The sequence below is a fragment of the Pelobates fuscus genome, chromosome 7 (assembly GCF_036172605.1).
Source record: "Pelobates fuscus isolate aPelFus1 chromosome 7, aPelFus1.pri, whole genome shotgun sequence".
Classification (NCBI taxonomy): Eukaryota; Metazoa; Chordata; class Amphibia; order Anura; family Pelobatidae; genus Pelobates; species Pelobates fuscus.
Window position 1 is genome coordinate 15,099,232 of NC_086323.1, and position 25,306 is coordinate 15,124,537.

At 48.7% G+C, this 25,306-nt stretch overlaps 25 non-coding genes across 25 annotated transcripts; all 25 read left to right on the forward strand.

Annotated features, from left to right (window-relative positions):
• Nucleotides 1-4,385: 4,385 nt before the first annotated feature.
• On the forward strand, nucleotides 4,386-4,501 carry LOC134569412 (U5 spliceosomal RNA). Its single transcript, XR_010084090.1, has one exon. It is a non-coding gene; the product is annotated as a U5 spliceosomal RNA (small nuclear RNA).
• A 453-nt stretch (nucleotides 4,502-4,954) lies between these two features.
• Nucleotides 4,955-5,068, forward strand: LOC134569739 (U5 spliceosomal RNA). Its single transcript, XR_010084406.1, has one exon. It is a non-coding gene; the product is annotated as a U5 spliceosomal RNA (small nuclear RNA).
• Nucleotides 5,069-5,521: 453 nt separating this feature from the next.
• LOC134569575 (U5 spliceosomal RNA) lies at nucleotides 5,522-5,635 on the forward strand. Its single transcript, XR_010084250.1, has one exon. It is a non-coding gene; the product is annotated as a U5 spliceosomal RNA (small nuclear RNA).
• Nucleotides 5,636-6,094: 459 nt separating this feature from the next.
• Nucleotides 6,095-6,208, forward strand: LOC134570087 (U5 spliceosomal RNA). Its single transcript, XR_010084737.1, has one exon. It is a non-coding gene; the product is annotated as a U5 spliceosomal RNA (small nuclear RNA).
• A 455-nt stretch (nucleotides 6,209-6,663) lies between these two features.
• On the forward strand, nucleotides 6,664-6,777 carry LOC134569834 (U5 spliceosomal RNA). The gene has a single exon (XR_010084500.1). It is a non-coding gene; the product is annotated as a U5 spliceosomal RNA (small nuclear RNA).
• A 7,260-nt stretch (nucleotides 6,778-14,037) lies between these two features.
• Nucleotides 14,038-14,150, forward strand: LOC134569939 (U5 spliceosomal RNA). Its single transcript, XR_010084601.1, has one exon. It is a non-coding gene; the product is annotated as a U5 spliceosomal RNA (small nuclear RNA).
• A 455-nt stretch (nucleotides 14,151-14,605) lies between these two features.
• On the forward strand, nucleotides 14,606-14,719 carry LOC134570088 (U5 spliceosomal RNA). Its single transcript, XR_010084738.1, has one exon. It is a non-coding gene; the product is annotated as a U5 spliceosomal RNA (small nuclear RNA).
• Nucleotides 14,720-15,173: 454 nt separating this feature from the next.
• Nucleotides 15,174-15,287, forward strand: LOC134569613 (U5 spliceosomal RNA). Its single transcript, XR_010084287.1, has one exon. It is a non-coding gene; the product is annotated as a U5 spliceosomal RNA (small nuclear RNA).
• Nucleotides 15,288-15,740: 453 nt separating this feature from the next.
• Nucleotides 15,741-15,854, forward strand: LOC134570411 (U5 spliceosomal RNA). Its single transcript, XR_010085041.1, has one exon. It is a non-coding gene; the product is annotated as a U5 spliceosomal RNA (small nuclear RNA).
• Nucleotides 15,855-16,308: 454 nt separating this feature from the next.
• Nucleotides 16,309-16,422, forward strand: LOC134570412 (U5 spliceosomal RNA). Its single transcript, XR_010085042.1, has one exon. It is a non-coding gene; the product is annotated as a U5 spliceosomal RNA (small nuclear RNA).
• A 455-nt stretch (nucleotides 16,423-16,877) lies between these two features.
• On the forward strand, nucleotides 16,878-16,991 carry LOC134570089 (U5 spliceosomal RNA). The gene has a single exon (XR_010084739.1). It is a non-coding gene; the product is annotated as a U5 spliceosomal RNA (small nuclear RNA).
• A 454-nt stretch (nucleotides 16,992-17,445) lies between these two features.
• Nucleotides 17,446-17,559, forward strand: LOC134569614 (U5 spliceosomal RNA). The gene has a single exon (XR_010084288.1). It is a non-coding gene; the product is annotated as a U5 spliceosomal RNA (small nuclear RNA).
• Nucleotides 17,560-18,012: 453 nt separating this feature from the next.
• On the forward strand, nucleotides 18,013-18,126 carry LOC134570413 (U5 spliceosomal RNA). The gene has a single exon (XR_010085043.1). It is a non-coding gene; the product is annotated as a U5 spliceosomal RNA (small nuclear RNA).
• A 454-nt stretch (nucleotides 18,127-18,580) lies between these two features.
• Nucleotides 18,581-18,694, forward strand: LOC134570414 (U5 spliceosomal RNA). The gene has a single exon (XR_010085044.1). It is a non-coding gene; the product is annotated as a U5 spliceosomal RNA (small nuclear RNA).
• A 453-nt stretch (nucleotides 18,695-19,147) lies between these two features.
• On the forward strand, nucleotides 19,148-19,261 carry LOC134569936 (U5 spliceosomal RNA). The gene has a single exon (XR_010084598.1). It is a non-coding gene; the product is annotated as a U5 spliceosomal RNA (small nuclear RNA).
• Nucleotides 19,262-19,723: 462 nt separating this feature from the next.
• Nucleotides 19,724-19,837, forward strand: LOC134570415 (U5 spliceosomal RNA). The gene has a single exon (XR_010085045.1). It is a non-coding gene; the product is annotated as a U5 spliceosomal RNA (small nuclear RNA).
• Nucleotides 19,838-20,292: 455 nt separating this feature from the next.
• Nucleotides 20,293-20,405, forward strand: LOC134569940 (U5 spliceosomal RNA). The gene has a single exon (XR_010084602.1). It is a non-coding gene; the product is annotated as a U5 spliceosomal RNA (small nuclear RNA).
• A 455-nt stretch (nucleotides 20,406-20,860) lies between these two features.
• Nucleotides 20,861-20,974, forward strand: LOC134570090 (U5 spliceosomal RNA). The gene has a single exon (XR_010084740.1). It is a non-coding gene; the product is annotated as a U5 spliceosomal RNA (small nuclear RNA).
• Nucleotides 20,975-21,429: 455 nt separating this feature from the next.
• Nucleotides 21,430-21,542, forward strand: LOC134569524 (U5 spliceosomal RNA). The gene has a single exon (XR_010084199.1). It is a non-coding gene; the product is annotated as a U5 spliceosomal RNA (small nuclear RNA).
• Nucleotides 21,543-21,996: 454 nt separating this feature from the next.
• On the forward strand, nucleotides 21,997-22,110 carry LOC134569518 (U5 spliceosomal RNA). Its single transcript, XR_010084193.1, has one exon. It is a non-coding gene; the product is annotated as a U5 spliceosomal RNA (small nuclear RNA).
• Nucleotides 22,111-22,571: 461 nt separating this feature from the next.
• On the forward strand, nucleotides 22,572-22,685 carry LOC134569859 (U5 spliceosomal RNA). The gene has a single exon (XR_010084524.1). It is a non-coding gene; the product is annotated as a U5 spliceosomal RNA (small nuclear RNA).
• Nucleotides 22,686-23,139: 454 nt separating this feature from the next.
• LOC134569616 (U5 spliceosomal RNA) lies at nucleotides 23,140-23,253 on the forward strand. Its single transcript, XR_010084289.1, has one exon. It is a non-coding gene; the product is annotated as a U5 spliceosomal RNA (small nuclear RNA).
• Nucleotides 23,254-23,706: 453 nt separating this feature from the next.
• Nucleotides 23,707-23,820, forward strand: LOC134570416 (U5 spliceosomal RNA). Its single transcript, XR_010085046.1, has one exon. It is a non-coding gene; the product is annotated as a U5 spliceosomal RNA (small nuclear RNA).
• Nucleotides 23,821-24,274: 454 nt separating this feature from the next.
• Nucleotides 24,275-24,388, forward strand: LOC134570417 (U5 spliceosomal RNA). The gene has a single exon (XR_010085047.1). It is a non-coding gene; the product is annotated as a U5 spliceosomal RNA (small nuclear RNA).
• Nucleotides 24,389-24,841: 453 nt separating this feature from the next.
• Nucleotides 24,842-24,957, forward strand: LOC134569969 (U5 spliceosomal RNA). Its single transcript, XR_010084628.1, has one exon. It is a non-coding gene; the product is annotated as a U5 spliceosomal RNA (small nuclear RNA).
• Nucleotides 24,958-25,306: the final 349 nt, after the last annotated feature.

Below are 25,306 nucleotides of genomic sequence, written 5' to 3' on the forward strand. Positions count from 1 at the left end.
CCGAGCTGTGCTCCACTTCTCCGAACAGCAGCCCTCTTCTGAGCCCAATAGATATACGAGTGCCCCCAGATCCACACCTTCCATCCTGCAAAGAAAAACACGTTAATACCAAACAGATGGATTCCACTTCCATCACAGCATAACACTGCCCCTCTCACACCAGCCTATCCGGTCTAACGTATGATCGAAAACGCAAGGATTCCCACCTCCCAATGCGTTTAATCCTCTCATCCCCCAGTCCCAACCGTGCGGCCTCGGTCGCCGCCCCAATTCTAAAGGAGTGAGTCCCAAATTGCCCAGGCTCCAGGCCCAGCTTACTTACTCCCATCCGAAACACCCTCGTAAACTGGAAACGCGACAGGGCCGAGCAGTCTTGGTGCACAAGGAAGCAACCATCACCCCCCGGGCGCAATGCCCGGTACTCCGACCCCGTTTCCACTGGGCACACCCCAGAACCAGGCAACCCGAACAGCACAATTGTGCAACCTTTACCAAAAATGTCCGTCTTCGAGCGGCGCAACTGAATTTGCACCCTGTCCCTACGAACCTCCACATCTGCGAGCTGAAGACCCCCAAGACCCATCTTGTTTGCGCTGGCCAACTCCCCGATCCGAAATGCACCGAAAAAAGCCCACACAAATGCCACCGTGAACAACGTTACCTCGAACGTGGAGCTGCAAATTCCCAGTAGAACCCCCACCAGCTCCCGCAACAAATCAAAGGACACTGGCCTACGCGTGTCCACAGTTTTCTTCCCCCTCTTGAATCCCTTCACTGCTTGACGGACCAGGAAGTGTTTTGTATCATCAACCCAGCCATTGAATTTAAACAGGAAAGCCAAGGCAGATAGGTGTCTGTCCACCATGGCAGGCGACGCCTGAGCCGCAAACAATCGACAGAGCAACCTTAAAAGTGCATCCAAGCGTTGCCCCTCCGTAGGGGCGCTACCCACCTGAGCCACCGTCTCGTCCCATAGCTTCCAAACCTTTATGTAAGACGACCAAGTGCTCGGCGCCAGTGACCTCCTCACACAGTCTCCAAGCAGGCCATCCCGAGTTGCCACATCACACCCGGGCACTCCTGCCCTTGGGCCTGCGCGTCCGGTGCTGCCTCCCGAAAGCGTTCCCACTGAAAACGAGACAGTGAGTCAGCCACCACATTCTGGAGCCCCGGGATGTGCCTAGCCCTGAACACTATGTTGAATGACATACAACCAAGCACCAGTTTTCGCAGCAAGCGTACTACCGGGGGCGACGAGGCGGTCAAGCTATTAATCGCTTGCACTACCGCCATGTTATCGGAGTAGAATACCACCTTTTTGTTAGCCAACTCCGTACCCCAGAGAACCACTGCGACAACGATGGGAAACAACTCCAAGAATGCTAAGTTCTTAATCAGAGGACTCACCTTCCACGGTTCCGGCCACGCCTCCGCGCACCACTTACCCGCCAAGTAGGCCCCAAAACCAATGCTGCCGGAAGCGTCTGTAAACAACTTCATCGCGGCCGACGACACCGTCGGTTCCCGAAAGAACACTTTCCCGTTAAAGTTGCCCAAAAACTGTTCCCAAACCCCCAAATCGTCTTTCATCTCGGCTGACACCCGAATGTAGTGAGACGGCCGCCGCACTCCACTGGTTGCTTGTGCCAACCTCCGACAAAATATCCTCCCCATGGGGATCACCCTGCACGCAAAATTGAGGCTCCCCACGAGGGATTGGAGCCCCTGCAAGGTCACTTTCCTCGCCCCCTTGACTATTGCCACTAGCTGTCGCAGATGCCGCAGCTTGTCACTAGGCAACCTGCATTCCCCGAGCTCCGAATCAATTTCGAGTCCCAAGAAGCTAAGGCACGTGGTGGGGCCCACCGTCTTGTCCCCAGCCAACGGCACCCCGAAGGTATGAGCCACCCGCTGGAACACCCTCAGTACCTGAGCGCACCGCTCAGAGTCCCGTGGGCCGACACACAGAAAATCATCCAAGTAGTGCACTACGGCACCCCCCGCCGATTCCATGCGCACCACCCATTCCAAGAAGGTACTAAACCTCTCGAAGTAGGCACAAGAGATGGAACAACCCATAGGCAGACACAAGTCCACGAAGATTTCACCCTCAAAGTGACACCCCAACAGGTGGTGACAGTCCGGGTGTATGGGCAGCAGCCGGAAAGTCGCCTCCACGTCCACCTTGGCCATCAGCGCCCCGCGCCCTGCTCTCCTAACCAGCTCGACGGCTTTGTCGAATGACGTGTAGGAGACCGAGCATAGGTCGGCGTCGATGTCATCATTCACCGAAGACCCCTTTGGGTGCGATAAATGATGAATCAAACGGACCTTTCCCTCTTCCTTCTTAGGGACCACCCCCAATGGTGACAACCTCAGATTCGCCAAGGGCGGGGCCTTAAATGGCCCCGCCATCCTCCCCAATTGGACTTCCTTGGCTAATTTCTCCCGCACCACCCCCGGGTGTTCCCTGACCGACCTGAGGTTCTCACAAGGTGCACCCGGCCCCGTGGCTTTGAAGGGAATTTTAAAACCCCCGGCAAAGCCCGCCCTAAGGAATTCTGCTACTGCTTGATCAGCGTATTGCCTTAGCCAAGGCAACATCGCGCCTACTTTCACTGGTGACACCCCCAGCGGGAGGTTACTCCGTGACCTGTAAGGAGAAGACATCCTGGGTAGTCTGCCCGAGTAGCTCCCTACCCGCCCTTCCTCCCCACGCTCTTCTCCGACTGCCCTGGATCCTCTCCTCAGCTCCCTCCGACCTCCCTTGCTGTGTCCTCCCCGCCGCTGCTCCCTGAAGCTCCTCTCCGAAGATCCCGATGCACTGCGCCTCCTGCTCCGCCTCCCTTCCTCTGACCTGGATCTCCTTCTCCTCTCCCTGGCGCTGAACCTTGACTCGCTGCGGCCTAGCCGTGAATGGCTCCTGTCCCTGCTCTCCTGTCTTCCTGACCAGCTCCTGTCACTGCTGCACCTGGCGCTGCTGCTGCGCCGCTCGCCGCCCTGGCCCCTTACTGCCGCTTCCCTGTCACTTGGCCGTACCTGGGGGCAGCCGGATGGGCCCCCCCGCTCTATACTGCCACCCCTTGCTTCCCTGTGGCGCGTCGAACCCACCGGCTCTCCCACAGCCGCTGCGCCTGGCCTCTCTCCGGCCGCCCTGTCTGACTCCGCCAGGACCCCCTGGGATAGGCCGCCTGTCGCCTTCCTAGCTCCCGAAAACCTTTGAGCTGCCCGACCCGCTCCGCTGCTTTCTCCTCCCATTCCACTGTGCTCAGTTCAGATCCTCCCTCCGGCCGCCCCTTCGGATCCCCTGCTGACCTGGTCTCCCCGCAATGCCTGGCGGACCGCTTGTACTATGGGAACCCGTTTTACGTTCCCCTTTTGCCCCTCAGTGATACCGCTGGAGGTTGACTCACCGGGACGCTCCGTCTGTTGCCCACTGGCCACGTGGGTGATGCCATCCGCAGCCGCATGGTCCGCTGGCGTTGCAGCACTCCCACTTCCTGCTGTCCCGCCGGCCGCCATTACGCGGGGCGCCTTTGGACCTCGTGGCCTCCGCTTCGCGCCCGCTGTCGCCTGCCCGGCGGGTCCGCCCGATGGCGCCCGCCGCACTCCGTCCTCCGCCGCTGTGCTCGGTCCGGCAACTGACCCGCCGACCGCCGAAGGGCTCCTCCGCCGCCGGGCCGCAGGGGCCTCCTCTGGGCTCAACCTCTGCGGCGGCCTGGTCCTCCGCGCTGACCTCCTCTCCGGTCCCTCCGCGTGGGTGGCAGCAGCCCCGATCTGTTCATGCAGCCATGCCATTCCTCTGTCACGAACCGCCGCCCGAACTCCGTCCAGAATCTCCTCCAGTGACACAATTACCTGCAGAGGGAGAAAAAAGAAAAGAACTCCACAAGTGACAGGTCAGTGCAATTCAGATTAACTGGCTCCTCACTTAAGATGGCCGCCTATTTACACTACCTGACTCCTCCCCTACTTAGCCCCACCCTAAACCATCCCATAATTTTCCACCTGCCCACTTCCTGGCCTTGTCAAGGCCCACTCCCCTGTTTCACTGTTCCATGGGCTTCATGCCTCAGGCTCTGGCATTCTTGACAGCTGCAGGGCTCTGCCGAGAGACCAAGCATGCATTTAGGGGCGTGTCAGCAGTGGGCATGCCTCATTTGAATACCCATGTTGCACTGCAAGCAGCTGTGCTCCTCTTCCCTTTGCTGTTAATATGATACAAGCTTAAAAAAAAAAACAGAGATTTTTTCTTTTTTTACATATTTAGTGGGGTCATTAATATTTATGGCAGATTCTCCAAGTTACAGTTTAATGTAGGGTTGCTCACCATACGTGTAAAAGGCAGGTTCCGCACCTTGCCTGCTGTCAGATGGATGGACTTTATACTCTGGTTTCTTTTCAGATCGAACAAATCTTTCGCCTTTTACTAAAGATTTCCGTGGAGAGGAACGATCATGAGTTTCACTCAATTTTTTTCAGGCCCAGTTTACACTGGCTGTGCTAAACTTGTACAAAAGTAGAAGAAACGTCTTAAACAGAGATCCAAGAGGTTCTAAGCACCAAGCTGTTGCGAAAAAAAGAAAAAGTTTTGGTTCCCTATTTATGATGTCAGCATCTTTGACTGCAGGCAAAGCATGCCTCAGGCTCTGGCATTCTTGACAGCTGCAGGGCTCTGCCGAGAGACCAAGCATGCATTTAGGGGCGTGTCAGCAGTGGGCATGCCTCAATTGAATACCCATGTTGCACTGCAAGCAGCTGTGCTCCTCTTCCCTTTGCTGTTAATATGATACAAGCTTAAAAAAACACCAGATATTTTGTCTTTTTTTACATATTTAGTGGGGTCATTAATATTTATGGCAGATTCTCCAAGTTACAGCTTAATGTAGGGTTGCTCACCATACGTGTAAAAGGCAGGTTTCGCACCTTGCCTGCTGTCAGATGGATGGACTTTAAACTCTGGTTTCTCTTCAGATCGAATAAATCTTTCGCCTTTTACTAAAGATTTCCGTGGAGAGGAAAGACCACGAGTTTCACTCAATTTTTTCAGGCCCAGTTTACACTGGCTGTGCTAAACTTGTACAAAAGTAGAAGAAACTTCTTAAACAGAGATCCAAGAGGTTCTAAGCACCAAGCTGTTGCGAAAAAAAGAAAAAGTTTTGGTTCCCTATTTATGATGTCAGCATCTTTGACTGCGGGCAAAGCATGCCTCAGGCTCTGGCATTCTTGACAGCTGCAGGGCTCTGCCATAGACCAAGCATGCATTTAGGGGCGTGTCAGCAGTGGGCATGCCTCATTTGAATACCCATGTTGCACTGCAAGCAGCTGTGCTCCTCTTCCCTTTGCTGTTAATATGATACAAGCTTAAAAAAACACCAGATATTTTGTCTTTTTTTACATATTTAGAGGGGTCATTAATATTTATGGCAGATTCTCCAAGTTACAGTTTAATGTAGGGTTGCTCACCATACGTGTAAAAGGCAGGTTCCGCACCTTGCCTGCTGTCAGATGGATGGATTTTATACTCTGGTTTCTCTTCAGATCGAATAAATCTTTCGCCTTTTACTAAAGATTTCCGTGGAGAGGAATGACCACGAGTTTCACTCAATTTTTTCAGGCCCAGTTTACACTGGCTGTGCTGAACTTGTATAAAAGTAGAAGAAACTTCTTAAAAACAGAGATCCAAGAGGTTCTAAGCACCAAGCTGTTGCGAAAAAAAGAAAAAGTTTTGGATCCCTATTTATGATGTCAGCATCTTTGACTGCGGGCAAAGCATGCCTCAGGCTCTGGCATTCTTGACAGCTGCCGGGCTCTGCCGAGAGACCAAGCATGAATTTAGGGGCGTGTCAGCAGTGGGCATGCCTCATTTGAATACCCATGTTGCACTGCAAGCAGCTGTGCTCCTCTTCCCTTTGCTGTTAATATGATACAAGCTAAAAAATATATATATATATTTTTTTTCTTTTTTTACATATTTAGTGGGGTCATTAATATTTATGGCAGATTCTCCAAGTTACAGTTTAATGTAGGGTTGCTCACCATACGTGTAAAAGGCAGGTTCCGCACCTTGCCTGCTGTCAGATGGATGGACTTTATACTCTGGTTTCTCTTCAGATCGAATAAATCTTTCGCCTTTTACTAAAGATTTCCGTGGAGAGGAACGACCATGAGTTTCACTCAATTTTTTCAGGCCCAGTTTACACTGGCTGTGCTAAACTTGTACAAAAGTAGAAGAAACTTCTTAAACAGAGATCCAAGAGGTTCTAAGCACCAAGCTGTTGCGAAAAAAAGAAAAAGTTTTGGTTCCCTATTTATGATGTCAGCATCTTTGACTGCGGGCAAAGCATGCCTCAGGCTCTGGCATTCTTGACAGCTGCAGGGCTCTGCAGAGAGACCAAGCATGCATTTAGGGGCGTGTCAGCAGTGGGCATGCCTCATTTGAATACCCATGTTGCACTGCAAGCAGCTGTGCTCCTCTTCCCTTTGCTGTTAATATGATACAAGCTTAAAAAAACACCAGATGTTTTGTCTTTTTTTTACATATTTAGTGGGGTCATTAATATTTATGGCAGATTCTCCAAGTTACAGCTTAATGTAGGGTTGCTCACCATACGTGTAAAAGGCAGGTTCCGCACCTTGCCTGCTGTCAGATGGATGGACTTTATACTCTGGTTTCTCTTCAGATCGAATAAATCTTTCGCCTTTTACTAAAGATTTCCGTGGAGAGGAACGACCACCAGTTTCACTCAATTTTTTCAGGCCCAGTTTACACTGGCTGTGCTAAACTTGTACAAAAGTAGAAGAAACTTCTTAAACAGAGATCCAAGTGGTTCTAAGCACCAAGCTGTTGCGAAAAAAAGAAAAAGTTTTGGTTCCCTATTTATGATGTCAGCATCTTTGACTGCAGGCAAAGCATGACATATGCACCGTCGTTATTCGGCAGGTGCTACTTTTAGTTTTACCTTAAATAAAACACTGACACCAAATTTATCTGTTGGATTATAACGTCCGCAGCTTTATTAATTATTAAATATATAAATAAATAAATTAACAATTTAGGGTCATTGTCCAGCTAACATTATATTACTATCCCCCCGCACAATACCCCTGACAATGACCCTATCTTTTGAACAATAATTAACATTCACTTAACATATAACTAGTAACACACGGCCTACCAGAGAGGCCCCAAAACCATACTGTTAACTGTAGGGGTGTACCCAGACACCCCTACCCCCTAGGTTCGAAGCCACCGAAGAGCTTGAACCTACCAACACTCTAATCCATCTGGCCTACTCCAGCCTAGGCCTTGGCCTGTCCATTCCCAATTCCAGCTAACTCCTGGCTTTAACACGCCCTGTTCCCGCCGCTGTGACCAAACGGGATCAAACCTCAACTATAGGGAGGGAGGGAGGGACAAGTGACAGGTCAGTGCAATTCAGATTAACTGGCTCCTCACTTAAGATGGCCGCCTATTTACACTACCTGACTCCTCCCCTACTTAGCCCCACCCTAAACCATCCCATAATTTTCCACCTGCCCACTTCCTGGCCTTGTCAAGGCCCACTCCCCTGTTTCACTGTTCCATGGGCTTCATGACATATGCACCGTCGTTATTCGGCAGGTGCTACTTTTAGTTTTACCTTAAATAAAACACTGACACCAAATTTATCTGTTGGATTATAACGTCCACAGCTTTATTAATTATTAAATATATAAATAAATAAATTAACAATTTAGGGTCATTGTCCAGCTAACATTATATTACTATCCCCCCGCACAATACCCCTGACAATGACCCTATCTTTTGAACAATAATTAACATTCACTTAACATATAACTAGTAACACACGGCCTACCAGAGAGGCCCCAAAACCATACTGTTAACTGTAGGGGTGTACCCAGACACCCCTACCCCCTAGGTTCGAAGCCACCGAAGAGCTTGAACCTACCAACACTCTAATCCATCTGGCCTACTCCAGCCTAGGCCTTGGCCTGTCCATTCCCAATTCCAGCTAACTCCTGGCTTTAACACGCCCTGTTCCGCCATAGCACATGACTTGATCCCTTAAGGACATGTGCGCCCCCCACCACCCTGAAACAGGGCCAAGCTAATCCCTTCCTGAAAGCCTAGGTTGAGCAAGTCACAACCCACGTCCGACAAGTGTACCCCGTCTCTCCTAAAATAACCCGGCAACATGTCTTCCAGTTCCCTATGCCGAACTACAATGCCCCCCACTCGCCGCACAAAGCTCGCCATTGCCCTGTTAACCTTGCCCCTGCATCGAGCCACTGCAGCTGGATCCCTGGCGTGCCGCCACGTGAAACGGGGGACCATTTCCGACCACACCACCACCACGCCAGGGACCAGGTCCAACAGCCGATCAACGTCTCTCTTCATCCGTCTAACCAACTCCCTTTGCGGAATCAGACCCAAATCATTCCCACCCCTGTGTATTAAAACTATGTCTGGTGAGGACCCTCCGGTCAACCTGCTAAACAACGTGCTACTAAGGCTTTGCCAGCTAAACCCCCTAAAGCCGAACCATGAAATTGACACTTCTCCTGGAAGAAAACCGAGCTGTGCTCCACTTCTCCGAACAGCAGCCCTCTTCTGAGCCCAATAGATATACGAGTGCCCCCAGATCCACACCTTCCATCCTGCAAAGAAAAACACGTTAATACCAAACAGATGGATTCCACTTCCATCACAGCATAACACTGCCCCTCTCACACCAGCCTATCCGGTCTAACGTATGATCGAAAACGCAAGGATTCCCACCTCCCAATGCGTTTAATCCTCTCATCCCCCAGTCCCAACCATGCGGCCTCGGTCGCCGCCCCAATTCTAAAGGAGTGAGTCCCAAATTGCCCAGGCTCCAGGCCCAGCTTACTTACTCCCATCCGAAACACCCTCATAAACTGGAAACGCGACAGGGCCGAGCCGTCTTGGTGCACAAGGAAGCAACCATCACCCCCCGGGCGCAATGCCCGGTACTCCGACCCCGTTTCCACTGGGCACACCCCAGAACCAGGCAACCCGAACAGCACAATTGTGCAACCTTTACCAAAAATGTCCGTCTTCGAGCGGCGCAACTGAATTTGCACCCTGTCCCTACGAACCTCCACATCTGCGAGCTGAAGACCCCCAAGACCCATCTTGTTTGCGCTGACCAACTCCCCGATCCGAAATGCACCGAAAAAAGCCCACACAAAATGCCACCGTGAACAACGTTACCTCGAACGTGGAGCTGCAAATTCCCGGTAGAACCCCCACCAGCTCCCGCAACAAATCAAAGGACACTGGCCTACGCGTGTCCACAGTTTTCTTCCCCCTCTTGAATCCCTTCACTGCTTGACGGACCAGGAAGTGTTTTGTATCATCAACCCAGCCATTGAATTTAAACAGGAAAGCCAAGGCAGATAGGTGTCTGTCCACCATGGCAGGCGACGCCTGAGCCGCAAACAATCGACAGAGCAACCATAAAAGTGCATCCAAGCGTTGCCCCTCCGTAGGGGCGCTACCCACCTGAGCCACCGTCTCGTCCCATAGCTTCCAAACCTTTATGTAAGACGACCAAGTGCTCGGCGCCAGTGACCTCCTCACACAGTCTCCAAGCAGGCCATCCCGAGTTGCCACATCACACCCGGGCACTCCTGCCCTTGGGCCTGCGCGTCCGGTGCTGCCTCCCGAAAGCGTTCCCACTGAAAACGAGACAGTGAGTCAGCCACCACATTCTGGAGCCCCGGGATGTGCCTAGCCCTGAACACTATGTTGAATGACATACAACCAAGCACCAGTTTTCGCAGCAAGCGTACTACCGGGGGCGACGAGGCGGTCAAGCTATTAATCGCTTGCACTACCGCCATGTTATCGGAGTAGAATACCACCTTTTTGTTAGCCAACTCCGTACCCCAGAGAACCACTGCGACAACGATGGGAAACAACTCCAAGAATGCTAAGTTCTTAATCAGAGGACTCACCTTCCACGGTTCCGGCCACGCCTCCGCGCACCACTTACCCGCCAAGTAGGCCCCAAAACCAATGCTGCCGGAAGCGTCTGTAAACAACTTCATCGCGGCCGACGACACCGTCGGTTCCCGAAAGAACACTTTCCCGTTAAAGTTGCCCAAAAACTGTTCCCAAACCCCCAAATCGTCTTTCATCTCGGCTGACACCCGAATGTAGTGAGACGGCCGCCGCACTCCACTGGTTGCTTGTGCCAACCTCCGACAAAATATCCTCCCCATGGGGATCACCCTGCACGCAAAATTGAGGCTCCCCACGAGGGATTGGAGCCCCTGCAAGGTCACTTTCCTCGCCCCCTTGACTATTGCCACTAGCTGTCGCAGATGCCGCAGCTTGTCACTAGGCAACCTGCATTCCCCGAGCTCCGAATCAATTTCGAGTCCCAAGAAGCTAAGGCACGTGGTGGGGCCCACCGTCTTGTCCCCAGCCAACGGCACCCCGAAGGTATGAGCCACCCGCTGGAACACCCTCAGTACCTGAGCGCACCGCTCAGAGTCCCGTGGGCCGACACACAGAAAATCATCCAAGTAGTGCACTACGGCACCCCCCGCCGATTCCATGCGCACCACCCATTCCAAGAAGGTACTAAACCTCTCGAAGTAGGCACAAGAGATGGAACAACCCATAGGCAGACACAAGTCCACGAAGATTTCACCCTCAAAGTGACACCCCAACAGGTGGTGACAGTCCGGGTGTATGGGCAGCAGCCGGAAAGCCGCCTCCACGTCCACCTTGGCCATCAGCGCCCCACGCCCTGCTCTCCTAACCAGCTCGACGGCTTTGTCGAATGACGTGTAGGAGACCGAGCATAGGTCGGCGTCGATGTCATCATTCACCGAAGACCCCTTTGGGTGCGATAAATGATGAATCAAACGAAACTTTCCCTCTTCCTTCTTAGGGACCACCCCCAATGGTGACAACCTCAGATTCGCCAAGGGCGGGGCCGGAAATGGCCCCGCCATCCTCCCCAATTGGACTTCCTTGGCTAATTTCTCCCGCACCACCCCCGGGTGTTCCCTGACCGACCTGAGGTTCTCACAAGGTGCACCCGGCCCCGTGGCTTTGAAGGGAATTTTAAAACCCCCGGCAAAGCCCGCCCTAAGGAATTCTGCTACTGCTTGATCAGCGTATTGCCTTAGCCAAGGCAACATCGCGCCTACTTTCACTGGTGACACCCCCAGCGGGAGCTGCGGGAGCGACCGCTCCCGTTGCTCCCCCCCCTGCGGCCGACTTACCCTTCTTGAAACACCTGTTGACCCCGTGGGTCCCGCCGCACCGTGAGCATTCATGACGGAATCTACAAGCGGATCCCCACTTACACTGTCCCTCGTTGTAAGCCCAGCAGTTACCTTTCTTTTGACCTGCCGCCACCGCCCCCCCGGCAGCGGTGCCGGCAGTCCCTGGAAAGGGCGCATTCTTTTGCGCCATCATTAACCGCATCCACAGCGGCAGGTCCATTTGTCCCAGCGCATGGAAGGGTTGGCCGCCAGTCGCTGACGGAACTGCTCATCGTACCTCCACCATGCCAACCCCCCATAGATGCGGTATGCGTCCCCAATTCCGTCTAAGTAACAAAACAACTGCGAGCAGCACTCCGGCCGCTTCTCCCCAATAACACTAGCCAAAATGCAAAAGGCCCATAGCCAATTGCCGAAGGTCTTCGGTATCTTCCGATACCTCCGCCTTTTCTCCTCCTCCTCTTTCTTGGCGTCCTTCTTGTCCTCCTCTTTTAAATCTAAGAATTCCTCCAGGGGAAGAAGGGAAAATATTTCCACGAATTCCCCTTTCGCAATCTTCTCTTTCACCTCCCCTTTCAAATGGCAACCTAACGGCCCCGCGAAGGACACATGTACATTCTGACGCGCTGCGTCCGCAATGTCCCCACCCGTCACGTCAAGTACCCCGTCCCCCGCCGACGATCCATCGGGCTTATCAGTGGGCCTTGTTTCCTCCCCATTACCACCTGTCACTCCTGAGGTCGCCCTCTCCAACCCAGACCCGCTGCCGTCACCTGCTGACCAAACCTTATCGAACCTAAGTGGTTCCCTATCCTCTGACCATGAATCTATGAATGACTTCAAACAACAGTGTATGAATGTCCCAGGGTGTGGTGTAGAGGAAGACTCACCGCTGATGCCCCTGGCCGCCGCAGGCCGCGGGGTTGCAGTCCCTCCATCCGCCATTTCAGACACTGGAGCTCCCAATAGTCGCCGACTCCTGCCCGCCTGGTCCCGCCTCGGAACCGCTGGTGAGTTACTCCGTGACCTGTAAGGAGAAGACATCCTGGGTAGTCTGCCCGAGTAGCTCCCTACCCGCCCTTCCTCCCCACGCTCTTCTCCGACTGCCCTGGATCCTCTCCTCAGCTCCCTCCGACCTCCCTTGCTGTGTCCTCCCCGCCGCTGCTCCCTGAAGCTCCTCTCCGAAGATCCCGATGCACTGCGCCTCCTGCTCCGCCTCCCTTCCTCTGACCTGGATCTCCTTCTCCTCTCCCTGGCGCTGAACCTTGACTCGCTGCGGCCTAGCCGTGAATGGCTCCTGTCCCTGCTCTCCTGTCTTCCTGACCAGCTCCTGTCACTGCTGCACCTGGCGCTGCTGCTGCGCCGCTCGCCGCCCTGGCCCCTTACTGCCGCTTCCCTGTCACTTGGCCGTACCTGAGGGCAGCCGGATGGGCCCCCCCGCTCTATACTGCCGCCCCTTGCTTCCCTGTGGCGCGTCGAACCCACCGGCTCTCCCACAGCCGCTGCGCCGGGCCTCTCTCCGGCCGCCCTGTCTGACTCCGCCAGGACCCCCTGGGATAGGCCGCCTGTCGCCTTCCTAGCTCCCGAAAACCTTTGAGCTGCCCGACCCGCTCCGCTGCTTTCTCCTCCCATTCCACTGTGCTCAGTTCTGATCCTCTCTCCAGCCGCCCCTTCGGATCCCCTGCTGACCTGGTCTCCCCGCAATGCCTGGCGGACCGCTTGTACTATGGGAACCCGTTTTGCGTTCCCCTTTTGCCCCTCAGTGATACCGCTGGAGGTTGACTCACCGGGACGCTCCGTCTGTTGCCCACTGGCCGCGTGGGTGATGCCATCCGCAGCCGCATGGTCCGCTGGCGTTGCAGCACTCCCACTTCCTGCTGTCCCGCCGGCCGCCATTACGCGGGGCGCCTTTGGACCTCGTGGCCTCCGCTTCGCGCCCGCTGTCGCCTGCCCGGCGGGTCCGCCCGATGGCGCCCGCCGCACTCCGTCCTCCGCCGCTGTGCTCGGTCCGGCAGCCGACCCGCCGACCGCCGAAGGGCTCCTCCGCCGCCGGGCCGCCGGGGCCTCCCCTGGGCTCAACCTCTGCGGCGGCCTGGTCCTCCGCGCTGACCTCCTCTCCGGTCCCTCCGCGTGGGTGGCAGCAGCCCCGATCTGTTCATGCAGCCACGCCATTCCTCTGTCACGAACCGCCGCCCGAACTCCGTCCAGAATCTCCTCCAGTGACGCCATTACCTGCAGAGGGAGAAAAAAGAAAAGAACTCCGCCGACCAGCCACAAGTGACAGGTCAGTGCAATTCAGATTAACTGGCTCCTCACTTAAGATGGCCGCCTATTTACACTACCTGACTCCTCCCCTACTTAGCCCCACCCTAAACCATCCCATAATTTTCCACCTGCCCACTTCCTGGCCTTGTCAAGGCCCACTCCCCTGTTTCACTGTTCCATGGGCTTCATGCCTCAGGCTCTGGCATTCTTGACAGCTGCAGGGCTCTGCCGAGAGACCAAGCATGCATTTAGGGGCGTGTCAGCAGTGGGCATGCCTCATTTGAATACCCATGTTGCACTGCAAGCAGCTGTGCTCCTCTTCCCTTTGCTGTTAATATGATACAAGCTTAAAAAAACACCAGATATTTTGTCTTTTTTTACATATTTAGTGGGGTCATTAATATTTATGGCAGATTCTCCAAGTTACAGTTTAATGTAGGGTTGCTCACCATACGTGTAAAAGGCAGGTTCCGCACCTTGCCTGCTGTCAGATGGATGGTCTTTATACTCTGGTTTCTCTTCAGATTGAATAAATCTTTGCCTTTTACTAAAGATTTCCGTGGAGAGGAACGACCATGAGTTTCACTCAATTTTTTCAGGCCCAGTTTACACTGGCTGTGCTAAACTTGTACAAAAGTAGAAGAAACTTCTTAAACAGAGATCCAAGAGGATCTAAGCACCAAGTTGTTGCAAAAAAAAGAAAAAGTTTTGGCTCCCTATTTATGATGTCAGCATCTTTGACTGCGGGCAAAGCATGCCTCAGGCTCTGGCATTCTTGACAGCTGCAGGGCTCTGCCGAGAGACCAAGCATGCATCTAGGGGCGTGTCAGCAGTGGGCATGCCTCATTTGAATACCCATGTTGCACTGCAAGCAGCTGTGCTCCTCTTCCCTTTGCTGTTAATATGATACAATCTTAAAAAAAACCCAGATATTTTTTCTTTTTTTTACATATTTAGTGGGGTCATTAATATTTATGGCAGATTCTCCAAGTTACAGTTTAATGTAGGGTTGCTCACCATACGTGTAAAAGGCAGGTTCCGCACCTTGCCTGCTGTCAGATGGATGGACTTTATACTCTGGTTTCTCTTCAGATCGAATAAATCTTTCGCCTTTTACTAAAGATTTCCGTGGAGAGGAACGACCATGAGTTTCACTCAATTTTTTCAGGCCCAGTTTACACTGGCTGTGCTAAACTTGTACAAAAGTAGAAGAAACTTCTTAAACAGAGATCCAAGAGGTTCTAAGCACCAAGCTGTTGCGAAAAAAAGAAAAAGTTTTGGATCCCTATTTATGATGTCAGCATCTTTGACTGCGGGCAAAGCATGTCTCAGGCTCTGGCATTCTTGACAGCTGCAGGGCTCTGCCGAGAGACCAAGCATGCATTTAGGGGCGTGTCAGCAGTGGGCATGCCTCATTTGAATACCCATGTTGCACTGCAAGCAGCTGTGCTCCTCTTCCCTTTGCTGTTAATATGATACAAGCGTAAAAAAACACCAGATATTTTGTCTTTTTTTACATATTTAGTGGGGTCATTAATATTTATGGCAGATTCTCCAAGTTACAGTTTAATGTAGGGTTGCTCACCATACGTGTAAAAGGCAGGTTCCGCACCTTGCCTGCTGTCAGATGGATGGACTTTATACTCTGGTTTCTCTTCAGATTGAATAAATCTTTTGCCTTTTACTAAAGATTTCCGTGGAGAGGAACGAACACGAGTTTCACTCAATTTTTTCAGGCCCAGTTTACACTGGCTGTGCTAAACTTGTACAAAAGTAGAAGAAACTTCTTAAACAGAGATCCAAGAGGTTCTAAGCACCAAGCTGTTGCGAAAAAAAGAAAAAGTTTTGGTTCCCTATTTATGATGTCAGCATCTTTGACTGCGGGCAAAGCATGCCTCAGGCTCTGGCATTCTTGACAGCTGCAGGGCTCTGCCGAGAGACCAAGCATGCATTTAGGGGTGTGTCAGCAGTGGGCATGCCTCATTTGAATACCCATGTTGCACTGCAAGCAGCTGTGCTCCTCTTCCCTTTGCTGTTAATATGATACAAGCTTAAAAAAAAACAGAGATTTTTTCTTTTTTTACATATTTAGTGGGGTCATTAATATTTATGGCAGATTCTCCAAGTTACAGCTTAATGTAGGGTTGCTCACCATACGTGTGAAAGGCAGGTTCCACACCTTGCCTGCTGTCAGATGGATGGACTTTATACTCTGGTTTCTCTTCAGATCGAATAAATCTTTCGCCTTTTACTAAAGATTTCCGTGGAGAGGAACGAACACGAGTTTCACTCAATTTTTTCAGGCCCAGTTTACACTGGCTGTGCTAAACTTGTACAAAAGTAGAAGAAACTTCTTAAACAGAGATCCAAGAGGTTCTAAGCACCAAGCTGTTGCGAAAAAAAGAAAAAGTTTTGGTTCCCTATTTATGATGTCAGCATCTTTGACTGCGGGCAAAGCATGCCTCAGGCTCTGGCATTCTTGACAGCTGCAGGGCTCTGCCGAGAGACCAAGCATGCATTTAGGGGCGTGTCAGCAGTGGGCATGCCTCATTTGAATACCCATGTTGCACTGCAAGCAGCTGTGCTCCTCTTCCCTTTGCTGTTAATATGATACAAGCGTAAAAAAACACCAGATATTTTGTCTTTTTTTACAAATTTAGTGGGGTCATTAATATTTATGGCAGATTCTCCAAGTTACAGTTTAATGTAGGGTTGCTCACCATACATGTAAAAGGCAGGTTCCGCACCTTGCCTGCTGTCAGATGGATGGACTTTATACTCTGGTTTCTCTTCAGATCGAATAAATCTTTCGCCTTTTACTAAAGATTTCCGTGGAGAGGAACGAACACGAGTTTCACTCAATTTTTTCAGGCCCAGTTTACACTGGCTGTGCTAAACTTGTACAAAAGTAGAAGAAACTTCTTAAACAGAGATCCAAGAGGTTCTAAGCACCAAGCTGTTGCGAAAAAAAGAAAAAGTTTTGGATCCCTATTTATGATGTCAGCATCTTTGACTGCGGGCAAAGCATGCCTCAGGCTCTGGCATTCTTGACAGCTGCAGGGCTCTGCCGAGAGACCAAGCATGCATTTAGGGGCGTGTCAGCAGTGGGCATGCCTCATTTGAATACCCATGTTGCACTGCAAGCAGCTGTGCTCCTCTTCCCTTTGCTGTTAATATGATACAATCTTAAAAAAAACCCAGATATTTTTTCTTTTTTTTACATATTTAGTGGGGTCATTAATATTTATGGCAGATTCTCCAAGTTACAGTTTAATGTAGGGTTGCTCACCATACGTGTAAAAGGCAGGTTCCGCACCTTGCCTGCTGTCAGATGGATGGACTTTATACTCTGGTTTCTCTTCAGATCGAATAAATCTTTCGCCTTTTACTAAAGATTTCCGTGGAGAGGAACGACCATGAGTTTCACTCAATTTTTTCAGGCCCAGTTTACACTGGCTGTGCTAAACTTGTACAAAAGTAGAAGAAACTTCTTAAACAGAGATCCAAGAGGTTCTAAGCACCAAGCTGTTGCGAAAAAAAGAAAAAGTTTTGGATCCCTATTTATGATGTCAGCATCTTTGACTGCGGGCAAAGCATGTCTCAGGCTCTGGCATTCTTGACAGCTGCAGGGCTCTGCCGAGAGACCAAGCATGCATTTAGGGGCGTGTCAGCAGTGGGCATGCCTCATTTGAATACCCATGTTGCACTGCAAGCAGCTGTGCTCCTCTTCCCTTTGCTGTTAATATGATACAAGCGTAAAAAAACACCAGATATTTTGTCTTTTTTTACATATTTAGTGGGGTCATTAATATTTATGGCAGATTCTCCAAGTTACAGTTTAATGTAGGGTTGCTCACCATACGTGTAAAAGGCAGGTTCCGCACCTTGCCTGCTGTCAGATGGATGGACTTTATACTCTGGTTTCTCTTCAGATTGAATAAATCTTTTGCCTTTTACTAAAGATTTCCGTGGAGAGGAACGAACACGAGTTTCACTCAATTTTTTCAGGCCCAGTTTACACTGGCTGTGCTAAACTTGTACAAAAGTAGAAGAAACTTCTTAAACAGAGATCCAAGAGGTTCTAAGCACCAAGCTGTTGCGAAAAAAAGAAAAAGTTTTGGTTCCCTATTTATGATGTCAGCATCTTTGACTGCGGGCAAAGCATGCCTCAGGCTCTGGCATTCTTGACAGCTGCAGGGCTCTGCCGAGAGACCAAGCATGCATTTAGGGGTGTGTCAGCAGTGGGCATGCCTCATTTGAATACCCATGTTGCACTGCAAGCAGCTGTGCTCCTCTTCCCTTTGCTGTTAATATGATACAAGCTTAAAAAAAAACAGAGATTTTTTCTTTTTTTACATATTTAGTGGGGTCATTAATATTTATGGCAGATTCTCCAAGTTACAGCTTAATGTAGGGTTGCTCACCATACGTGTGAAAGGCAGGTTCCACACCTTGCCTGCTGTCAGATGGATGGACTTTATACTCTGGTTTCTCTTCAGATCGAATAAATCTTTCGCCTTTTACTAAAGATTTCCGTGGAGAGGAACGAACACGAGTTTCACTCAATTTTTTCAGGCCCAGTTTACACTGGCTGTGCTAAACTTGTACAAAAGTAGAAGAAACTTCTTAAACAGAGATCCAAGAGGTTCTAAGCACCAAGCTGTTGCGAAAAAAAGAAAAAGTTTTGGTTCCCTATTTATGATGTCAGCATCTTTGACTGCGGGCAAAGCATGCCTCAGGCTCTGGCATTCTTGACAGCTGCAGGGCTCTGCCGAGAGACCAAGCATGCATTTAGGGGCGTGTCAGCAGTGGGCATGCCTCATTTGAATACCCATGTTGCACTGCAAGCAGCTGTGCTCCTCTTCCCTTTGCTGTTAATATGATACAAGCGTAAAAAAACACCAGATATTTTGTCTTTTTTTACAAATTTAGTGGGGTCATTAATATTTATGGCAGATTCTCCAAGTTACAGTTTAATGTAGGGTTGCTCACCATACATGTAAAAGGCAGGTTCCGCACCTTGCCTGCTGTCAGATGGATGGACTTTATACTCTGGTTTCTCTTCAGATCGAATAAATCTTTCGCCTTTTACTAAAGATTTCCGTGGAGAGGAACGAACACGAGTTTCACTCAATTTTTTCAGGCCCAGTTTACACTGGCTGTGCTAAACTTGTACAAAAGTAGAAGAAACTTCTTAAACAGAGATCCAAGAGGTTCTAAGCACCAAGCTGTTGCGAAAAAAAGAAAAAGTTTTGGATCCCTATTTATGATGTCAGCATCTTTGACTGCGGGCAAAGCATGCCTCAGGCTCTGGCATTCTTGACAGCTGCAGGGCTCTGCCGAGAGACCAAGCATGCATTTAGGGGCGTGTCAGCAGTGGGCATGCCTCATTTGAATACCCATGTTGCACTGCAAGCAGCTGTGCTCCTCTTCCCTTTGCTGTTAATATGATACAAGCTTAAAAAAAAACAGAGATTTTTTCTTTTTTTACATATTTAGTGGGGTCATTAATATTTATGGCAGATTCTCCAAGTTACAGCTTAATGTAGGGTTGCTCACCATACGTGTAAAAGGCAGGTTCCGCACCTTGCCTGCTGTCAGATGGATGGATTTTATACTATGGTTTCTCTTCAGATCGAATAAATCTTTCGCCTTTTACTAAAGATTTCCGTGGAGAGGAACGACCACGAATTTCACTCAATTTTTTCAGGCCCAGTTTACACTGGCTGTGCTAAACTTGTACAAAAGTAGAAGAAACGTCTTAAACAGAGATCCAAGAGGTTCTAAGCACCAAGCTGTTGCGAAAAAAAGAAAAAGTTTTGGTTCCCTATTTATGATGTCAGCATCTTTGACTGCGGGCAAAGCATGCCTCAGGCTCTGGCATTCTTGACAGCTGCGGGGCTCTGCCGAGAGACCAAGCATGCATTTAGGGGCGTGTCAGCAGTGGGCATGCCTCATTTGAATACCCATGTTGCACTGCAAGCAGCTGTGCTCCTCTTCCCTTTGCTGTTAACATGATACAAGCTAAAAAAAAAAAAAAAAAAAAGATATTTTTTTCTTTTTTTACATATTTAGTGGGGTCATTAATATTTATGGCAGATTCTCCAAGTTAAAGCTTAATGTAGGGTTGCTCACCATACGTGTGAAAGGCAGGTTCCACACCTTGCCTGCTGTCAGATGGATGGACTTTATACTCTGGTTTCTCTTCAGATCGAATAAATCTTTCGCCTTTTACTAAAGATTTCCGTGGAGAGGAACGAACACGAGTTTCACTCAATTTTTTCAGGCCCAGTTTACACTGGCTGTGCTAAACTTGTACAAAAGTAGAAGAAACTTCTTAAACAGAGATCCAAGAGGTTCTAAGCACCAAGCTGTTGCGAAAAAAAGAAAAAGTTTTGGTTCCCTATTTATGATGTCAGCATCTTTGACTGCGGGCAAAGCATGCCTCAGGCTCTGGCATTCTTGACAGCTGCAGGGCTCTGCCGAGAGACCAAGCATGCATTTAGGGGCGTGTCAGCAGTGGGCATGCCTCATTTGAATACCCATGTTGCACTGCAAGCAGCTGTGCTCCTCTTCCGTTTGCTGTTAATATGATACAAGCTTAAAAAACCCCCCAGATATTTTTTCTTTTTTTACATATTTAGTGGGGTCATTAATATTTATGGCAGATTCTCCAAGTTACAGTTTAATGTAGGGTTGCTCACCATACGTGTAAAAGGCAGGTTCCGCACCTTGCCTGCTGTCAGATGGATGGTCTTTATACTCTGGTTTCTCTTCAGATTGAATAAATCTTTGCCTTTTACTAAAGATTTCCGTGGAGAGGAACGACCATGAGTTTCACTCAATTTTTTCAGGCCCAGTTTACACTGGCTGTGCTAAACTTGTACAAAAGTAGAAGAAACTTCTTAAACAGAGATCCAAGAGGATCTAAGCACCAAGTTGTTGCAAAAAAAAGAAAAAGTTTTGGCTCCCTATTTATGATGTCAGCATCTTTGACTGCGGGCAAAGCATGCCTCAGGCTCTGGCATTCTTGACAGCTGCAGGGCTCTGCCGAGAGACCAAGCATGCATCTAGGGGCGTGTCAGCAGTGGGCATGCCTCATTTGAATACCCATGTTGCACTGCAAGCAGCTGTGCTCCTCTTCCCTTTGCTGTTAATATGATACAATCTTAAAAAAAACCCAGATATTTTTTCTTTTTTTTACATATTTAGTGGGGTCATTAATATTTATGGCAGATTCTCCAAGTTACAGTTTAATGTAGGGTTGCTCACCATACGTGTAAAAGGCAGGTTCCGCACCTTGCCTGCTGTCAGATGGATGGACTTTATACTCTGGTTTCTCTTCAGATCGAATAAATCTTTCGCCTTTTACTAAAGATTTCCGTGGAGAGGAACGACCATGAGTTTCACTCAATTTTTTCAGGCCCAGTTTACACTGGCTGTGCTAAACTTGTACAAAAGTAGAAGAAACTTCTTAAACAGAGATCCAAGAGGTTCTAAGCACCAAGCTGTTGCGAAAAAAAGAAAAAGTTTTGGTTCCCTATTTATGATGTCAGCATCTTTGACTGCGGGCAAAGCATGCCTCAGGCTCTGGCATTCTTGACAGCTGCAGGGCTCTGCCGAGAGACCAAGCATGCATTTAGGGGCGTGTCAGCAGTGGGCATGCCTCATTTGAATACCCATGTTGCACTGCAAGCAGCTGTGCTCCTCTTCCGTTTGCTGTTAATATGATACAAGCTTAAAAAAACCCCCAGATATTTTTTCTTTTTTTACATATTTAGTGGGGTCATTAATATTTATGGCAGATTCTCCAAGTTACAGCTTAATGTAGGGTTGCTCACCATACGTGTAAAAGGCAGGTTCCGCACCTTGCCTGCTGTCAGATGGATGGGCTTTATACTCTGGTTTCTCTTCAGATTGAATAAATCTTTTGCCTTTTACTAAAGATTTCCGTGGAGAGGAACAAACACGAGTTTCACTCAATTTTTCAGGCCCAGTTTACACTGGCTGTGCTAAACTTGTACAAAAGTAGAAGAAACTTCTTAAACAGAGATCCAAGAGGTTCTAAGCACCAAGCTGTTGCGAAAAAAAGAAAAAGTTTTGGTTCCCTATTTATGATGTCAGCATCTTTGACTGCGGGCAAAGCATGCCTCAGGCTCTGGCATTCTTGACAGCTGCAGGGCTCTGCCGAGAGACCAAGCATGCATTTAGGGGTGTGTCAGCAGTGGGAATGCCTCATTTGAATACCCATGTTGCACTGCAAGCAGCTGTGCTCCTCTTCCCTTTGCTGTTAATATGATACAAGCGTAAAAAAACACCAGATATTTTGTCTTTTTTTACATATTTAGTGGGGTCATTAATATTTATGGCAGATTCTCCAAGTTACAGTTTAATGTAGGGTTGCTCACCATACATGTAAAAGGCAGGTTCCGCACCTTGCCTGCTGTCAGATGGATGGACTTTATACTCTGGTTTCTCTTCAGATCGAATAAATCTTTCGCCTTTTACTAAAGATTTCCGTGTAGAGGAACGACCACGAGTTTCACTCAATTTTTTCAGGCCCAGTTTACACTGGCTGTGCTAAACTTGTACAAAAGTAGAAGAAACTTCTTAAACAGAGATCCAAGAGGTTCTAAGCACCAAGCTGTTGCGAAAAAAAGAAAAAGTTTTGGATCCCTATTTATGATGTCAGCATCTTTGACTGCGGGCAAAGCATGCCTCAGGCTCTGGCATTCTTGACAGCTGCAGGGCTCTGCCGAGAGACCAAGCATGCATTTAGGGGCGTGTCAGCAGTGGGCATGCCTCATTTGAATACCCATGTTGCACTGCAAGCAGCTGTGCTCCTCTTCCCTTTGCTGTTAACATGATACAAGCTAAAAAAAAAAAAAAAAAAGATATTTTTTTCTTTTTTTTACATATTTAGTGGGGTCATTAATATTTATGGCAGATTCTCCAAGTTACAGCTTAATGTAGGGTTGCTCACCATACGTGTGAAAGGCAGGTTCCACACCTTGCCTGCTGTCAGATGGATGGACTTTATACTCTGGTTTCTCTTCAGATCGAATAAATCTTTCGCCTTTTACTAATGATTTCCGTGGAGAGGAACGACCATGAGTTTCACTCAATTTTTTCAGGCCCAGTTTACACTGGCTGTGCTAAACTTGTACAAAAGTAGAAGAAACTTCTTAAACAGAGATCCAAGAGGTTCTAAGCACCAAGCTGTTGCGAAAAAAAGAAAAAGTTTTGGATCCCTATTTATGATGTCAGCATCTTTGACTGCGGGCAAAGCATGTCTCAGGCTCTGGCATTCTTGACAGCTGCAGGGCTCTGCCGAGAGACCAAGCATGCATTTAGGGGCGTGTCAGCAGTGGGCATGCCTCATTTGAATACCCATGTTGCACTGCAAGCAGCTGTGCTCCTCTTCCCTTTGCTGTTAATATGATACAAGCGTAAAAAAACACCAGATATTTTGTCTTTTTTTACATATTTAGTGGGGTCATTAATATTTATGGCAGATTCCCCAAGTTACAGTTTAATGTAGGGTTGCTCACCATACGTGTAAAAGGCAGGTTCCGCACCTTGCCTGCTGTCAGATGGATGGACTTTATACTCTGGTTTCTCTTCAGATTGAATAAATCTTTTGCCTTTTACTAAAGATTTCCGTGGAGAGGAACGAACACGAGTTTCACTCAATTTTTTCAGGCCCAGTTTACACTGGCTGTGCTAAACTTGTACAAAAGTAGAAGAAACTTCTTAAACAGAGATCCAAGAGGTTCTAAGCACCAAGCTGTTGCGAAAAAAAGAAAAAGTTTTGGTTCCCTATTTATGATGTCAGCATCTTTGACTGCGGGCAAAGCATGCCTCAGGCTCTGGCATTCTTGACAGCTGCAGGGCTCTGCCGAGAGACCAAGCATGCATTTAGGGGTGTGTCAGCAGTGGGCATGCCTCATTTGAATACCCATGTTGCACTGCAAGCAGCTGTGCTCCTCTTCCCTTTGCTGTTAATATGATACAAGCTTAAAAAAAAACAGAGATTTTTTCTTTTTTTACATATTTAGTGGGGTCATTAATATTTATGGCAGATTCTCCAAGTTACAGCTTAATGTAGGGTTGCTCACCATACGTGTGAAAGGCAGGTTCCACACCTTGCCTGCTGTCAGATGGATGGACTTTATACTCTGGTTTCTCTTCAGATCGAATAAATCTTTCGCCTTTTACTAAAGATTTCCGTGGAGAGGAACGAACACGAGTTTCACTCAATTTTTTCAGGCCCAGTTTACACTGGCTGTGCTAAACTTGTACAAAAGTAGAAGAAACTTCTTAAACAGAGATCCAAGAGGTTCTAAGCACCAAGCTGTTGCGAAAAAAAGAAAAAGTTTTGGTTCCCTATTTATGATGTCAGCATCTTTGACTGCGGGCAAAGCATGCCTCAGGCTCTGGCATTCTTGACAGCTGCAGGGCTCTGCCGAGAGACCAAGCATGCATTTAGGGGCGTGTCAGCAGTGGGCATGCCTCATTTGAATACCCATGTTGCACTGCAAGCAGCTGTGCTCCTCTTCCCTTTGCTGTTAATATGATACAAGCGTAAAAAAACACCAGATATTTTGTCTTTTTTTACAAATTTAGTGGGGTCATTAATATTTATGGCAGATTCTCCAAGTTACAGTTTAATGTAGGGTTGCTCACCATACATGTAAAAGGCAGGTTCCGCACCTTGCCTGCTGTCAGATGGATGGACTTTATACTCTGGTTTCTCTTCAGATCGAATAAATCTTTCGCCTTTTACTAAAGATTTCCGTGGAGAGGAACGAACACGAGTTTCACTCAATTTTTTCAGGCCCAGTTTACACTGGCTGTGCTAAACTTGTACAAAAGTAGAAGAAACTTCTTAAACAGAGATCCAAGAGGTTCTAAGCACCAAGCTGTTGCGAAAAAAAGAAAAAGTTTTGGATCCCTATTTATGATGTCAGCATCTTTGACTGCGGGCAAAGCATGCCTCAGGCTCTGGCATTCTTGACAGCTGCAGGGCTCTGCCGAGAGACCAAGCATGCATTTAGGGGCGTGTCAGCAGTGGGCATGCCTCATTTGAATACCCATGTTGCACTGCAAGCAGCTGTGCTCCTCTTCCCTTTGCTGTTAATATGATTCAAGCTTAAAAAAAAACAGAGATTTTTTCTTTTTTTACATATTTAGTGGGGTCATTAATATTTATGGCAGATTCTCCAAGTTACAGCTTAATGTAGGGTTGCTCACCATACGTGTAAAAGGCAGGTTCCGCACCTTGCCTGCTGTCAGATGGATGGATTTTATACTATGGTTTCTCTTCAGATCGAATAAATCTTTCGCCTTTTACTAAAGATTTCCGTGGAGAGGAACGACCACGAATTTCACTCAATTTTTTCAGTTTACACTGGCTGTGCCAAACTTGTACAAAAGTAGAAGAAACGTCTTAAACAGAAATCCAAGAGGTTCTAAGGACCAAGCTGTTGCGAAAAAAAGAAAAAGTTTTGGTTCCCTATTTATGATGTCAGCATCTTTGACTGCGGGCAAAGCATGCCTCAGGCTCTGGCATTCTTGACAGCTGCGGGGCTCTGCCGAGAGACCAAGCATGCATTTAGGGGCGTGTCAGCAGTGGGCATGCCTCATTTGAATACCCATGTTGCACTGCAAGCAGCTGTGCTCCTCTTCCCTTTGCTGTTAACATGATACAAGCTAAAAAAAAAAAAAAAAGATATTTTTTTCTTTTTTTACATATTTAGTGGGGTCATTAATA